At 42.3% G+C, this 15,779-nt stretch overlaps 1 long non-coding RNA gene across 5 annotated transcripts; it reads right to left on the minus strand.

Annotated features, from left to right (window-relative positions):
- Positions 1–212: 212 nt before the first annotated feature.
- Positions 213–3,284, minus strand: LOC127772243 (uncharacterized). 5 transcript variants are annotated; one of them, XR_008017328.1, is made up of 5 exons: positions 2,478–3,275; positions 1,579–1,660; positions 895–1,078; positions 668–809; positions 213–521 (listed from the first exon to the last, which is right to left on the minus strand). It is a non-coding gene; the product is annotated as an uncharacterized LOC127772243 (long non-coding RNA). The 5 variants fall into 5 exon arrangements; XR_008017326.1 differs by having other exon boundaries at positions 895–1,660; positions 2,478–3,284; XR_008017327.1 differs by having other exon boundaries at positions 895–1,070; positions 1,579–3,273.
- Positions 3,285–15,779: the final 12,495 nt, after the last annotated feature.

The raw sequence follows: 15,779 nt of genomic DNA on the forward strand, positions 1-15,779 counted from the left end.
GATCATCATGATTCCTGGTGTTTTTAGGAAAAATAAACACAGTATAATGATCTAGATTTACCTACAAAATATCAGCATCCATATAGAAAAATAAATGTAAAGTTGGATCATGTCATCCTGCAGTTATAGAACCAATTGGGCAATTTATCAAACTTGGGAAGCACGAATAAGAGAGCATATTTATATGCTTTTTAGTGCATGTACAATTCATACAACAGAAGTTAAACAGCATTATATTTGCCAATATATTCTTGAGAAGTTAAATACATTTCCTTTGTAGCTAGAAGTGCTAATCTCGTCCCTTTCCTATGTGGTCTTTCTCATAAAGACTCACCAGAGATGGTTGCAGCAGTGATTATTCTAAACTTATGTCATCTTACCAGGATTCCGATCCAGCAAGCTCATTTTTGCCACATAATTCCTCATATTTGAGCTCCCTTTGGTGCATCTGCTTGTTGCCCTCCAAACCTATGGCTAGAGGAGCCACCATCCCGAGGGTCCTAGCTAGTTAGATTTTCGTTCTGTGAAACAAAAATTACCAGAGAGCATCATCATATGCTGCATTTGATAGTAGTTCGCAGCCCATCCATGATTAACAATGTATATCAGCACCGAAGGGATTCACCCAAAACTGGCCAAGATGAAAAGAACAAAAAGCTTGCATTACCATCTTCCGAGGACGCGAAGGCAGCAGTCATCATCCTCGTGGTGGTGGCGATTGTGCGACGGCAAGGTAATTGTAAGGTAGCTGCTGCTCCTCGCTGGAGTAGCCCTTATACCCCGAAGGAGAATGGTTTGGCAACAAGAACCTGAATCAATCAGGGAGTCAGGCAAAATTTCAACAACATTTCTGCACTGTCAGATGTGCTTCCAAATCGGTTCAGCTGACGCCACCTCACTGGCCCGGTCGCCTCATTACATGGAGGATCACCGCAGTAGGGGATGTCTTGCGTGAGGAGGATCAGCGCTGCCTGGGTAGCCTTGTCATGGGTAGGATAGTCGCTACCAGGATCACCATGTATATAACAATCGAAAAGTTACCTCGATATTGGCCTTTGTTACAGAGTCCTCTTCTCTCCTCCAAAAAAAAAAATCAAGTATATCGAAAGTAATGAAAAAAATGCATAAAGATTTTGTTCATTTAAATTAACTAATAGAATGTGCATTCAAGGGAAAACCTATTTTCTAAATATCATGCCAGCACACACATCTACATTCAAAGGAAAGCAACCTAAGCCATCAACCTTTTAGAGGATCCATCAATTTATAATAAAGGTTTACCGTCCAAAACATGGAATATTTCATAGTCTAGAATTTAATTCAACAAAATATGAACTATGTATAAATTTAATTACCGAGCAGTGGCATCATAACTGGCAACTGCAACAACTAAACATAATAATTCCGTTAAAAAGGTGAATATGACACGTAAGTGCAACAACTAAACATAACTACCATTCTACAAAGGGTCTATAACAGTGCATGCTAACCTCTACTGATTAAACAAAAGAATTTAACCACAAGCACCCCCATTATTTGCAACAGAGACTACTGCAATAAGTAGGTGTGCATTTGTACCTCAGATTAAGAGCATTGCTGATCTGCTGATCTTCACTAAAATGAATGTCACAAATCATACTCTTTAAACACCTCTCAATTGCTGTCAAAAACTTAACATCAGAATTCAGAAGTAGGTTGTCTTGAATACAAATCTACCTTCTACATATATTCATGATGGAACAGACTGGAGTTGCAAAATAAAAAATAGAGTTTTCATCATTAGAATTGGCTATCTAATAGAAACGTAAGACAAAAACAATCATGCAATGCTTGACTTTATGTTCAGATATATCTAGGATGTGCATTGAAGAAAAATGGAAGAAGAGATGGTCCATGAAAATGTTACACTTGCACATATGATGTATTGTTCTCTAACTCTCTGTACAGAGCAAATGAAATGATCCCTGTTTGTGGAATTATTAAAAAGCTGAAATCGACTACTACCTGAAGGAACAATGCACTGGAATAAATAAACTATGAGTTACTTTGATCTTCTAATAAGTACACGGTGGGTCACATTGCAGAATCAGGGTTATGAAACACTTACGTAAACTTGGAAACAACCTTAGTACGATAAACATGAAGATATCAATATAATGAAAAACATATAGAAAATTTGCATCATAAAGATATATATGTTGTAATGTTGATGGACATAAGCACTATAACAAAATTACTGACTCCTAGCCAATTATATATGCTTGCTCTCCAAATCAACATCTGACCTACCCAGAAAATATTTTGATTGCATATAATTAGCCACGATCAACATCTGACCTATGAAGAAAATATTTTGTGTTGCATATAATGGGTGTTCCTACCAAAATATGCACAATGATTAAAATAACAGATGGAACAAATTGTTTGAAGGCATTTTCACAAACACATGGTAAGGATGTCCTGGAACTGATGCTCACAAGTACATGTTCTTTGACGAAGCTGCTGATATGGAGCACGATCTGCATTGTTATCCATCACATAAGGAAAATCAGGTTGCAGTGGAGGAGCATGACAACAGGCGGTAGAGACAGAGTGATGGGTAATGGGTACGGCGAGGCATGACTGCACACTGGGCAGCCGCGCAGCAGCAGTGCTCTAATCGGTCCTCCACGCCCGGAGCGATGCCCAAATCAAACCACCCGATGAGCATGACATGGCAAGGGAGGCAACCAAGGCCCTGCAAGAGAGGCTTCTATCCATCATTGTCCGACAACGGTGGTTCTAGTGGCGGCGGAGTTGCTGCCGGACCCGGCGGCTGAGGAGGAGGGCTCCGACGTGATGAAGACCGGGAGACGCGACGGATCGACGATGCGGCGGTGTGATTTGTCGAGGGATCGGGGTCGAGAGGTGTCGACGCAGGTTTTCTTCCAGTATCCGATCGGCGGAGCTCCGGCGTGGATGACGGCGGCGGCGTGGATGTGTGCGCTGGCAGTGGAGGCGGCAAGGAGCAGATCGGCTCGGACCTAGCGATGGGAGGGCTTCTGGCGGCGGGGATCGGTGGAGGGCGAGCCGACGTGATGGAGACAGGGAGGCGATGGGCGACGAACAGCGGCGATGAGGGCGAGCAGGAGCGGCGGTCGGCGGCGATGCACCGCGACAAAGAAGAGGGGGCGGACGGGGCGGCGCGGTGTGGGACGAGAGGAGGCGGATCGCGGGCGTGGTTTCTTCGTGGCGGATGACAGGTGGGTCCCACGCGAAAATTGGATCCGGCGCTAATTGCAATCGCGGTGTTAATTACACTAAACAACGCTTTTTATATTAGTCTAGATAGATGAGCACGACCTTCAAAACCATATGCTCACAACACACCATCGTCAAATTTTAGTTGGCAAATAGTTAATTAACCAATCACGATTGACCATCGTGAACTATCACTAATAAATATAACCATAAATAATAATGTAGTATGATTCATCTCATTAATGTTTCTAAGCATGGCTAAACAATTATATGTATATAGCATTTAGCTGAACCAAGCTAATCAGTTTATTACCCGAGGTATCAAGGAATAGAGTATTCAATGCAAATTGGGCATAACAAATGAATATGTTCACACCATCCGGTGACATTCGAAAATAAATGCACAGTTGAAATAAATAGAAAATTTAAATATAGGATCAACATGCTCAAAGGATTATGTTTGGGATCTGTGTGACTTGCCTTGCAATAATCGGTCTTCAATTAATCTTCTTAAACACTTCCGACGCACTCACGAACCTTCGAAACGACAAACTAATAAGCAAAACGAAAAAAAGACTAATAAAAACCAAATAAACAGTACATAAAAAGTAAACAAACATGTAGATCATGATTTTAGATGAATTTAGCAACTTGAACCACTTAATCCGACTTCATATGAATTAGTTATAAATTTTACAAGATTAAACTGATTTTTGCATTATACAGAAAAGGATTACAAATTATTTTAGAAAAGAAAAAGGCTTTATGACGTCACTGATGACATCATCGCCGGCGGCTTGGGCTCCTTTGGTCGCCGGCGAACTAGGGTACGACGGCGCAAACCGAGGGCACCAACGCGACGAGCACGACGCAGGGAACTCACTGAGGAGCAGCACGACGACGAACGACGACGGGAGACGACCAGCGACGAGCTCTGAAGGCGGCGAGGTACTGGTCGTGGTCGACAGTGACGACGACTTTCCGGCAACGAGCGGCGGCAACAGAGGGGTGTACGGGGTTCTCCTCGCTGCTGCGAATCCATTGAAGGTGATGGCGGCCGAAGGCGACGACGGGAGGTGCAGTAGGGCCTCGCCGGAGATCAAAACGTGACGGCGAACTTCGGGTTAACGGCGACAATGGAGCTCCGGTGGATTTCGGCCTCTGGGAAGTGGAGGCCAGTCTTCTTCTCCTTCTTGCGAACCCAACGGCGGCAACGGCGACCGAATACGACGATGGACGGCGACGGACAGAGCGGCTGGAGATCAAAACACAGTGGCAACCCACTGGTTCACAGCGACGGGCAACCTCCGGTGGAACTCGGCACAAAAGAACCGGCGGCCGGGGTAGAGCTCGACTTTGCGGAGCCGATGGTGGTGGCGGCGCGGGAGGACGTCGAGGCGGCGAGTAAGGGCGACTGGAGCGGCAGCTGACGCTTGGAGAGAGAAGGCGGCTGCGGGGAGAGACGGCTAGGGCACGGGAGCTCGAGCTAGGAGTTGGTAACGAGAGAGGAGGGATTGGGGGTTCTATTTATAGCCACGGGAGAGAGATCGGGCTTGGAACGCAAGGAATCGCGCCGGGAAAACCTAGGGTTTGGAGGAGAGATAAACTCGAAAACGAATTCAAATTCGCGTCGAATTCAAAGGGATAAAACCAGATTTTTGGGGCAAGAGATAGAGGAGGTTAAGGGAAATATTTTCCCTCAACTAATTTTGGAAATACACGAGAGAGGAGGCCGGATTTGTAGGAGAAAACGGCGTCGGCTTCAGTGCAGAAGCACTGCACGGGCTCTGTCTGGAGCTGGAAGATGAACAGTACCCGAGGAGGTCAAGAAGACTTCCGGCTGGGCTTCTTTTACTCAGGACTCAGCCCGATTGAAGGAGGGACATGCTTTAGACTCCGGAAAAGAGAGGGAGAGGGGCTGCAGGCTGAGAGAGAGAGAAGACTTTTTCCAAATTCGGCCCGAAAATGAAAATGGGATTTTAATTACTTTACCAATTAAATTAATCACTGAAATGCTCTTTGAATTGTTAAAAATACTTCCAATGCTCGAATAATTTCAAGAAAAATCCTGAAAGTACTTTAACACTATAAGTATTTAAAAAAATTATAATCAGACCATTTAATGATTAATTTAATATGTGAATAATTTCTGAAATGCTCAAAATTAGGAATTGAGCTCCGAAAAACCCGAGAAAATTCCAGAGAGTATTTTAATCATGGAGAATTTAATAAAAATTAAATCCAGCCATGCTTTTTATTTAGGAAATTTTATTTCCCACATTTAACTTCACTTGTAAATTAATGAACATTTAATATAAATTCTAATAATTATTTATTAAATAATTTATAAATCCTAAAACAAAAATCAGGATGTGACACCTACTCCTTGTTATCGACCAGATAGTTGTAGCGACATCTCGCCGCCTATCAATTTAAATTCACTTGTGGACTGTTGAACTCCATATATCGTTGTCGAAGACTCCATGTCTCTACGGTCTTACACCGGGATCAACCAAGTGAGTGCGGCAAATATTGATAAGGGGAGTCACCGATAGCAACATATATGCTTTCGCGAATACGGTTTGTTTCCGTATGCCTATCAGTTGACTATAGGTGATCGAGATATGCCTACCAGTAGATCGTAGCGATCTCTCACCACCTAAAAATTCATCTTCAGGTGATTGGGATACGCCTACACCTGGACCTCGACCAGTAGATCGTAGCAATCTCTCACCACAATCTAGTCCTCGACCAGTAGATTGTAGCGATCTCTCACCACCTAAAAGTTCATTTCTAGGTGATCGAGATACGCCTACACCTGTTCCTCGACCAGTAGATTGTAGTGATATCTCACCACCTAAAAATTCATCTCCAGGTGATCAAGATACGCCTATGCCTGATCCTCGACCAGTAGATCATAGCGATCTCTCACCAATTAAAAATTCATCTCCAGGTGATCGAGATATGCCCACTGTTGGTATTTCTTAATGACATTACTAGAAATATAATTCCCAGCAATGGCGCAGAAATACTTCTAGTATATTATGGTTACAGAGTTCATCCGCAAGCGCACAGATATACCATTGTAGCATTTCACCCGAGAGTACTCCAAGGGTATCGTATTTATTTTATCCCGTGGGAAGATCATGTAGAGAGAGCTTGACTAATAATTTATATATTACTTGTGATAATCATATTCTAAGCAGGGGTTAAGATAATCCAAGGGTAGAGTGACTCACAAGCTCTAGCTACTCATTCTCATAATATATTATCTAAGCTAACCAGAAAGAAAAGAGGAAGAAAATCTATTCCTATACCTCTAATATACATAGTATATATACATTCTAGTTAGCCGATATACTAGCTAATACCCTCTATCCGATGCCCTCCTGGTACTTCGAGAAGCCACCCCTGACTGTCGAGTTCCTTACGACAGCCCGTCATCACCATACAACCGGGGCTAAATACGGAGGAATACCCTCCCCAGGAAATTAACTTAGGATTATATACCGGCGCGGAGGAATACCCATACTGAGCTGTCACCATCAGCGGCCCACCTCTCATCCGCAATATATAACCCCAAATAATGATATCCCATAATCTAGACACCACGCCTAAACTACCAGATAGTACTCCAATATCATCGTCATGACATAGAGTAATTGCATATGCAAACATTATACCCACACCAAAGTATCTCCCAGATAAGCTAGCCGTATATTCAGTATGACATGAACATAATGTAAAATAGGCATTCATATACTCGAAAAGTATTTCAATACCATACATGTATATAGAAGAGTATTCTAATAAAACTACAAAGCTTACAAAAGAGAAGAGAAAAGCTACTAGAGCCATACCCGAACTCTTCCGAAGGCTTCCGGACTCCTGATTTCTACTCTATTCCTATTCCACCAGCTAGATACTACTAAACTAAACTTGAGAGAAATGAGAGAGCTATTGCTTGATGTGTGTGAGTGAAGTGAGGAGAGGAACTCCTTAAATAGGCTGCCGATGACGGTTGTGGCAGTTGGAATTGTCAGAATTGCCCTCTAACCGTCATTGGGGAGTGATCCACGCCGTTTAGCCAAAACCTGGATCCAACGGCGCCAGGGGAGGTTCGGGCGGGGCCAGCCCAACCTGGCCCATATTCGGCAGGTGGCCTCCTCCGTTGCTTCACTTCGTAGACCTCCGAATTTTGGCCCAATTCGACGTGTTAATTCTGAGTTCTTGGCCCATTCATGCATAAGTCTAATTCTCAACATCGTCCGATTGATTTATCGTCTGTGTTGATGTTGATTCTCCTCCACTTTATTGTCATTCTCTACAAAAAGGTTAGTAAACCTAATACTAGTGCAATATTATTATTCTAACAGATATATGCATTGCAAGCTATTGGTATTTTTTAACGACATTACTAGAAATATAATTCCCAGCAATGGCGCAGAAATACTCCTGGTATATTATGGTTACAGAGTACATCCACAGGCGCACGAATATACCATTGTAGCATTTCACCCGAGAGTATTCCAAGGGTATCGTATTTATTTTATCCCATGGGAAGATCATATAGAGAGAGCTTGACTAATAATTTATATATTACTTGTGATAATCATATTCTAAACAGGGGTTAAGATAATCCAAGGGTAGAGTGACACACAAGCATGAACTACTCATTCTCATAATAAATCATCTAAGCTTAGTGGATAGAAAAGAGAAAGAAAATCTATTCCTATACCTCTAATATACATAGTATACATACATTCTATTTAAATGATATACTAGCTAATACCCTCTATCCGATGCCCTCCTAGTACTTCGAGAAGCCACCCCTGACTGCCGAGTTCCTTACGACAGCCCGTCATCACCATACAACCGGGGCTAAATACGGAGGAATACCCTCCCTAGGAAATTAACTTAGGATTATATACCAGCGCTGAGGAATACCCGTACTGAGCTGTCACCATCAGCGGCCCACCTCTCATCCGCAATATATAACCCCAAATAATGATATCCCGTAATCTAGACACCACGTCTAAACTACCAGATAGTACTCAAATATCATCATCATGACATAGAGTAATTGCATAAGCAAACATTATACCCGCACCAAAGCATCTCCCAGATAAGCTAGCCGTATATTCAGTATAACATGAACATAATGTAAAGTAGGCATTTATATACTCAGAAAGTATTTCAATACCATACATGTATATAGAAGAGTATTCTAATAAAACTACAAAGCTTACAAAAGAGAAGAGAAAAGCTACTAGAGCCATACCCGAACTCTTCCGAAGGCTTCCGGACTCCTGATTTCTACTCTATTCCTATTCCACCAGCTAGATACTACTAAACTAAATTTGAGAGAAATGAGAGAGCTGTTGCTTGAGTTGTGTGAGTGAAGTGAGGATGAGAACTCCTTATATAGCCTCCCAATGACGGTTTTGACGGTTGGAATGGTCGGTAATACCCTCCAACCGTCATTGGGGGCTAATCCACACCGTCCAGACGAAGCCCTGGATCAGATGGCGCTGAGGAGGGTTCAGCCGAACCTGGGGTCGGCCTAATCCTGCCCAATTTTGGCTGGAAGCCTTCTCCGCTGCTTCACTTCATAGACTTGTGAATTTTTGCCTAATTCATCGTGTCAATTCTACGTTCTTGGCCTATTCATTCATAAGTCTGATTCTCGACATAGTCCGATTGATTTATCGTCTGAGTTGATGTTGATTCTTCTCCACTTTAGTGTCATTCCCTGCAAGAGGTTAGTATACCTAATACTAGTGGAAGTTTATTATTCTAACAGATATATGTATTACAAACATCACTAGTTCTCCTCTATTTTGGTAATATTGACGGTCGAAACTGATCGATAACGACCGTCAACAAAACCCCCCAAGCTTGAACCTTTGCTCGTCCCGAGTGAAGGACGAAAGGAAACAAAGACTTGGTTGTTGATCAGGAGTTGCAACTATGCTGCATATCTCAAAGATACAGTTGCAAGGTATATGTACTCTCTCTCAGATTAATTAATCTTTGGCACGGTGGCTTACTGATGAACCCTGAGCTCCACTCGGCACTCAAGGCTGTTGTTGGCCCGATCTTTCGGTGAGTTGTAGATAGTTACGATTTGGGAGAAACGTTGACGACCCGACTACAACCGTACGAGACGTTGTTGTGTTGCGCCTTAACGATCGATACACCTCTCCGTGGGTTGTTGATCTTGCCGGTGCAGATCAACCTTATTCCTGCAAGCAAATCGAAGAAACAAGCAAGAACAAGATAAAAGCAATCTGGATTGCAGATAGGAATTGAATACAAATGGTAGGTTGGGGTTCCGTAACGAGTAAACTGGCGATCTAACCGATCACGGGATTACACGGCAAAGTAGCAAAGCTAAACTTTAATCTAAACAAAACCCAAACAACCCTGAAGGGGTATCTAGCTACTTATAGGGGTGGGAGAACGACCAAGAGGATCCTAGGGTCATGCTCCACCAGATTGGGGCGCACCCCAGATGGGCCCCACTTGGTCCGGGGTCCCAAACGAAGTTACAAGCCCAAAGGCCCATGACAGGTGACGCAACACCTTGTTTCTTTATCTGCGGATGGCTTGGATGGAATTTGGCGATGAGGTCGGATCCATTGGACAGAGGACTCCAAGAGTTTTCCATCAAGTACTCATGGGCCGAAAACGGAGGTCGTATGCAGATTCGACGGCCATTTGAAGTCAGCAGTGTAGCAGGTCACCAAATCTGATTCCAGCACATGGAGGACTTGATCTTGATATCATCTTGTTCTTCCATGATGTGAGCAATGGTTGTATCTGTAGTGGCCATGGTCACATCATCCTCCCCTTCTTCACGGAAAACCGTCCTCGGTTTTTCCATATGGTGCTCTTCGCGTAGTCCATTTAAAAGAACCTGTTTCTTCCAATCAAAACAAGACAAGCTCGAGATAATTTTGTTAGCAATAACATTTCTCTCTAGCTTGCATGTTTTATCCACATGTACAGGAGGTTCTAAATCCGAACATATGTAAACTCTATGCACCAAATATATTCCTCTATTATTATATTCGCCAAAGATATGAGAAATAGCATTAGTTGGACATGGCAAATCAGATTTAGCAAATAATTTCTCCAAATTTTTGAGCTCACAAAAATCATCAAACCGAACATAGCCAAAAGAATTTAAAGAAAATCTCAATTCACGCTCTTCTTCATTAGCAATGTGAACAGCATGCTTAAAATCAATGCAGTAAGAATTAACAGTAGGAATAGCATGTTCATTCACTAGTTGTGGCATGGATATAAGTGAAGCATTTTCGCACAACTCTTCTTTATCACAAGGAACAACAAACAAATCAACTTGCGACAAAGGAATCTCAGCAGTTGGTTCCACTAATGGTTGCTCTACTATAGCATGAAAGGTGGACATATGTAGCTCAGCTTGAGAATACTCACATTCATTTACCTCAGCACCATTTAATTTACCTTGCAAACTTTCTTCAGACATCGCAGGTGCTTCATCCTCCTTCTCAAGTACACCATTCTCCTCCTTTCGTTGAATGAACTGAACTCCCTGCAAAACGTTAGTAACAGGAGAGACAAAAGATTGCTCCTCCAATGTTTGCACATTATCATTGCATAAGGATATAGGAGATTCAGAAATAGGAGATAAATCACATTGTTCATGCTTCCTCGCATTTGATATGATCTGAGTCTCAATGCTACGAGCATGCATGAATAGGTGCCCAATATGATTATATGTCACATTATCAAGCAAAACCTGAATTTCAGAATTAAGCCCATCGAAAAATCTACGCATTGTATTTTCATTGCACTCTTTGAGACCACTATAGATGATACAGACCTTAAATAAATGAATGTACTCTCTAACAGTTCTATCACCTTGTTTCAGATGTTCTAATTTCTCCCGAAGAGTACATTTGTAATAAGATGTGACAAAGCGTTTTCTCATCATGGTTTTGAATTCATCCCAAGTTTCAGGTTTATTACTAACATAACTCCACCAAAATAATGTAGAAGAGGTAAACTTATTACTAGCAGCTTTAATCATTTGAGCATCAGAAAAATCATATTTGTCAAATTCATTGTCTACTGCTAGTTCCCAATCAATTTATGCAACAGAATCATATTTACCATCATAGAATGGTAACTTAGATTCAACTCGCGCAAAATTATAGTCATGTACCTCGTATGCATCACGTGGAGAAGTTGTCATATCTTGTAGACAGTGAAGAAGCCGATGTTCTCGTATTCCCTTGCACGATCCTGCCATGGTTAGTAGCAAACAAGAAACACACACAATAATATGCACGCTCCTATCAACTACTAGGTAGTGGCAGCTCAAATATCACACACACTCTAGCTTTTAACCAAGCTCTTACAAGTTCTTACCAAAGCAAGCGGAATGGTGACATACACCGACTCAACCAAGCACCTCAATGGAGGTTGGATGTATCGATGCCTCGGCAAACACTTGCTGTACGGCTGCAATCAAGTCTGTGGAGCTCTGGGTAGGCTTAAATATGTAGCAAAGGAAAGCAATGGTTCAAATCAGAGAATGCAAAGTTGAATAATGGTTCAAAGTCAAGTACCGTGCTAGTCCTAGGCTAGAACGTACTAGAGACGCGAGCCTAGACACAAACGATACCACAAGATAGCTCCAGAAACAACTCAAGCACACTCTGATATGTGAAAGCAAACTGATAGATACAGTTGATTTTCTCTTTTCTTTCTTTTTCTTTTCTCTTTCCTTTTCTTTCGTTCTTTTTTTTCTCTTTTTATGTGCGGCTTTTCTTTTCTTTTTTTATGCACCTTTCTACCTTTTTTCTTTTTTTTGATTTTTTTCAACAAAAACAACCTCAAGTACCTTAATGTAAGATTACAGGGACTCGAATGTAAATATAAAAATTACAAGGACTCAACTGCAAAAGTGCAAACCCTGAATTAAAATTATACAAAAACGGAATAATGAGTTTATACCGGTTCCGTTTTTCCAAACGGATCTCGAAACTGGCACCAAACGAAAATTCACCAAGGTGTTTGACACGACTCACACTTTGTGATGTACCTGATTTGGAGGAGGGAGTCGGACTCGAGGAAGGAATGCCGCATGGGGGTGGGACTCGGTGAAAATTCTGAAAGAAGGAAACCGATTCCTTTTTACCTTTTCTGCGTGGCCCCAAATAGAAACCAAACCAATCTACTATTTCTTTCCAGATCTAACTTGCATACTTCCAAAAAATGATTTGGTAACTTTTCTTCCTCCTCTCGTGCACGAACACAAGCACGGCCGAACAGAAACACAACCAACTCAGCAACCTTATATGCAACTCAACAACTCCAAAACCGACCGACAAAAACTTCTAGAAACTAGAAAAACGAAACCCCGACAACAAGACGATTCCATTTTCCTAGGTCCCGATGACAACAAAGACACGGCGGGGGCGACGACTGTGGTACAAAACGTGACCAGAACTTGAAACTCTAAACGGACTAAACTCTATGACCAGTAACATGACTAGACGATGCAACGCAAACTCAACAAAGCAAAAACTGAAATGAACAATGCAATGGCACAATATGGCTAGGTAAATGATACATTTTTTTTGTGGTTATTTTCTGGTTATGGGTAGATAAAACTCACCGAGCAACGAAAGCTCTGATACCACCTAATGAACCCTGAGCTCCACTCGGCACTCAAGGCTGTTGTTGGCCCGATCTTTCGGTGAGTTGTAGATAGTTACGATTTGGGAGAAACGTTGACGACCCGACTACAACCGTACGAGACGTTGTTGTGTTGCGCCTTAGCGATCGATACACCTCTCCGTGGGTTGTTGATCTTGCCGGTGCAGATCAACCTTATTCCTACAAGCAAATCAAAGAAACAAGCAAGAACAAGAGAAAAGCAATCTGGATTGCAGATAGGAATTGAATACAAATGATAGGTTGGTGTTCCATAACGAGTAAACCGGCGATCTAACTGATCACGGGATTACACGGCAAAGTAGCAAAGCTAAACTTTAATCTAAACAAAACCCAAACAACCCTGAAGGGGTATCTAGCTACTTATAGGGGTGGGAGGATGACCAAGAGGATCCTAGGGTCGTGCTCCACCAGATTGGGGTGCACCCCACATGGGCCCCACTTGGGCCGGGGTCCCAAAAGAAGTTACAAGCCCAAAGGCCCATGATAGGTGATGGAACACCTTGTTTCTTCATCTGTGGATGACTTGGATGGAATTTGGTGATGAGGTCGGATCCAGTGGAAAGAGGACTCCGAGAGTTTTCCATCAAGTACTCATGGGCCGAAAACGGAGGTTGTATGCAGATTCGGCAGCCATTTGAAGTCAGCAGTGTAGCAGGTGGCCGAATCTGATTCCAGCACATGGAGGACTTGATCTTGATATCATCTTGTTCTTCTATGATGTGAGCAATGGTTGTATCTGTAGTGGCCATGGTCACATCACTTACCCTTACCCCTGATTCCCACGAGACACTGCTTCTCCTTGTCTTGGGTGGTTCAAAGATAGAACAGCAATTTAGAGTACCAATAACCCAATCTTTATTTAACTCTCAATCCGGAAGTTTTCAAATGATTTTGAAAAAGAAAACCAAGTTCCTCAATTGATTCACTCAGTCTCTCCAAGTGTATCAATATGAATTCCTCACCAAATGTTGCCTTTTTGATACCTACTCTAAAGTTTGATATGTGGAGCTCGGCAGGGATCAAACGTGGCATACTTGCATTCACATTTATTACTGAGTCAAAAACTTAGACTAGAGCAGATAACTAAACATACTCAAGATCAAGATCGTGCAAAATATGTGTGTGGTATATGATGGAAATAGTATATGAAGAAAAATAAAGAAAATGCTTCTCCTTTGTGCTTACTTTCTTCTCCCAAAAACCCTTCTTTTATTGCTTAGGAGAGGGCATGGCTACATTATTTTTTTTATATCATGTTCATGCTTGATAGAGCATAACTTTATTTCTCATAACCATGCTTTTCCCTCCCTTCTTTTTTTTCTTTTTTTCTTTAGGAGAAGAAAGCACATGAAAGCATGGAGAACTTATTCTGGTGGTAATATGGAAATGGAATGGAATTTTGCTTAGCTCCTAGTGTAGGAGTTTAGCATGTGCATAAATGTGGGTGTATGATCTTGATCATAGAGCATGAGAAGTATCTACACAAGTCACAAGAGTTTGACAAAGTTCAATGGAATGACAAGTAACCAAAATGTATATGGTTTAACCATGATAGCATATTTTTGGCTCCGGTAGGAATTTCGTATCAAATGAGGAACTTTCAATTTATCAGTTTGAAAAACAAAACATCCGGAATTCAAATCAAACTAGTATCAGGATCATAGCAACTCATATTACTATCTCGTATCTCGCAACAACTTAGACTTAGATCAGCAGGTGCAGCCCATTTACCTCAGATTCCCGGATAATTGTTGGCTACTTATATTTAACCTTTGAAAGAGCACTTACCAAGAACCCATATATCAGAGATATAAAACAGAGCAACTATTCATCATTTCAACAAAGAGAACTAGCATCTTACTTAGCATGACTTAAACCTATCCTATCTTTTTGGTATTTTTTCTATTTTGCAAACTTTTATGTTGTTTTCAAGTTTTGTAAGATGCAGTTAGAAAGAAAATATGCAATTGGAAAAGGGAAATATGCAATGTGATACAAGTTACCTCAGTGGGGGGAGTATCTCTCCCCCCAAGCTTGGCTTTCGCTTAAGGTCCTTGATGCGGATTGAACCCTTGAAAACGAAAGTACGCTTGAAGGTCATCATGCTATTGCTGCATCATGTTGTTGATGTTGGCGAATTGAGCATCAGTAGATTGTTGCCATTCTTGCGTTTGAGCCATGTGTTCTGTGAGGTTGTACTGGATCTCCCCTGTCTACATATCAAGGGTGTCCATTCTCCTAGTGATTTCACCCAAGTCCCAACGAGAGGAACTCGAGCACCATTCACTTGGAGATGGAGTCACACCACTTGACTTGGGAGGTTGGTTGTCCCCTCAATGGATATCATGAGGCGCATGCCACCGGTCCTTACTGGCGCTTGCCCAGGTTGAGACTCTGATGCTATGGCATGGAGCTTGGATCCATCCGGGTGTATCCCCAGTTGATGCCCAACCTGCCTCATATATCTGCTTGGGTGTCGAGGATGATGAACTTTCTTGTTCGTTCCTTGTCATATTGTGCGTCTCCCTGTATGTTCCACCTGCACGAGATTCCTCTATAGTCTGTAGGGGAATGGTTAGTTCATGGCAGTTGTACAAATGATACCTCGCTTGATGGTGTGCATGCCTCGTTGACGGGTCTGGAGTCGTTCCTCGCTCCAACCCATGTTGGAGACCATCTTCTCTATTAGTTCAACGGCTCCTTGGACCGTTTTAGAGAAGAAGGCTCCTTCAGCTGCCGCGTCCAGGTGATCGCGGGACATCGGGGTGAGTCCGTTGTAAAAATTCTGCAGGATTAGCTAGTCGTCC

This window comes from Oryza glaberrima, chromosome 4, assembly GCF_000147395.1.
Source record: "Oryza glaberrima chromosome 4, OglaRS2, whole genome shotgun sequence".
NCBI classification, from domain to species: Eukaryota; Viridiplantae; Streptophyta; class Magnoliopsida; order Poales; family Poaceae; genus Oryza; species Oryza glaberrima.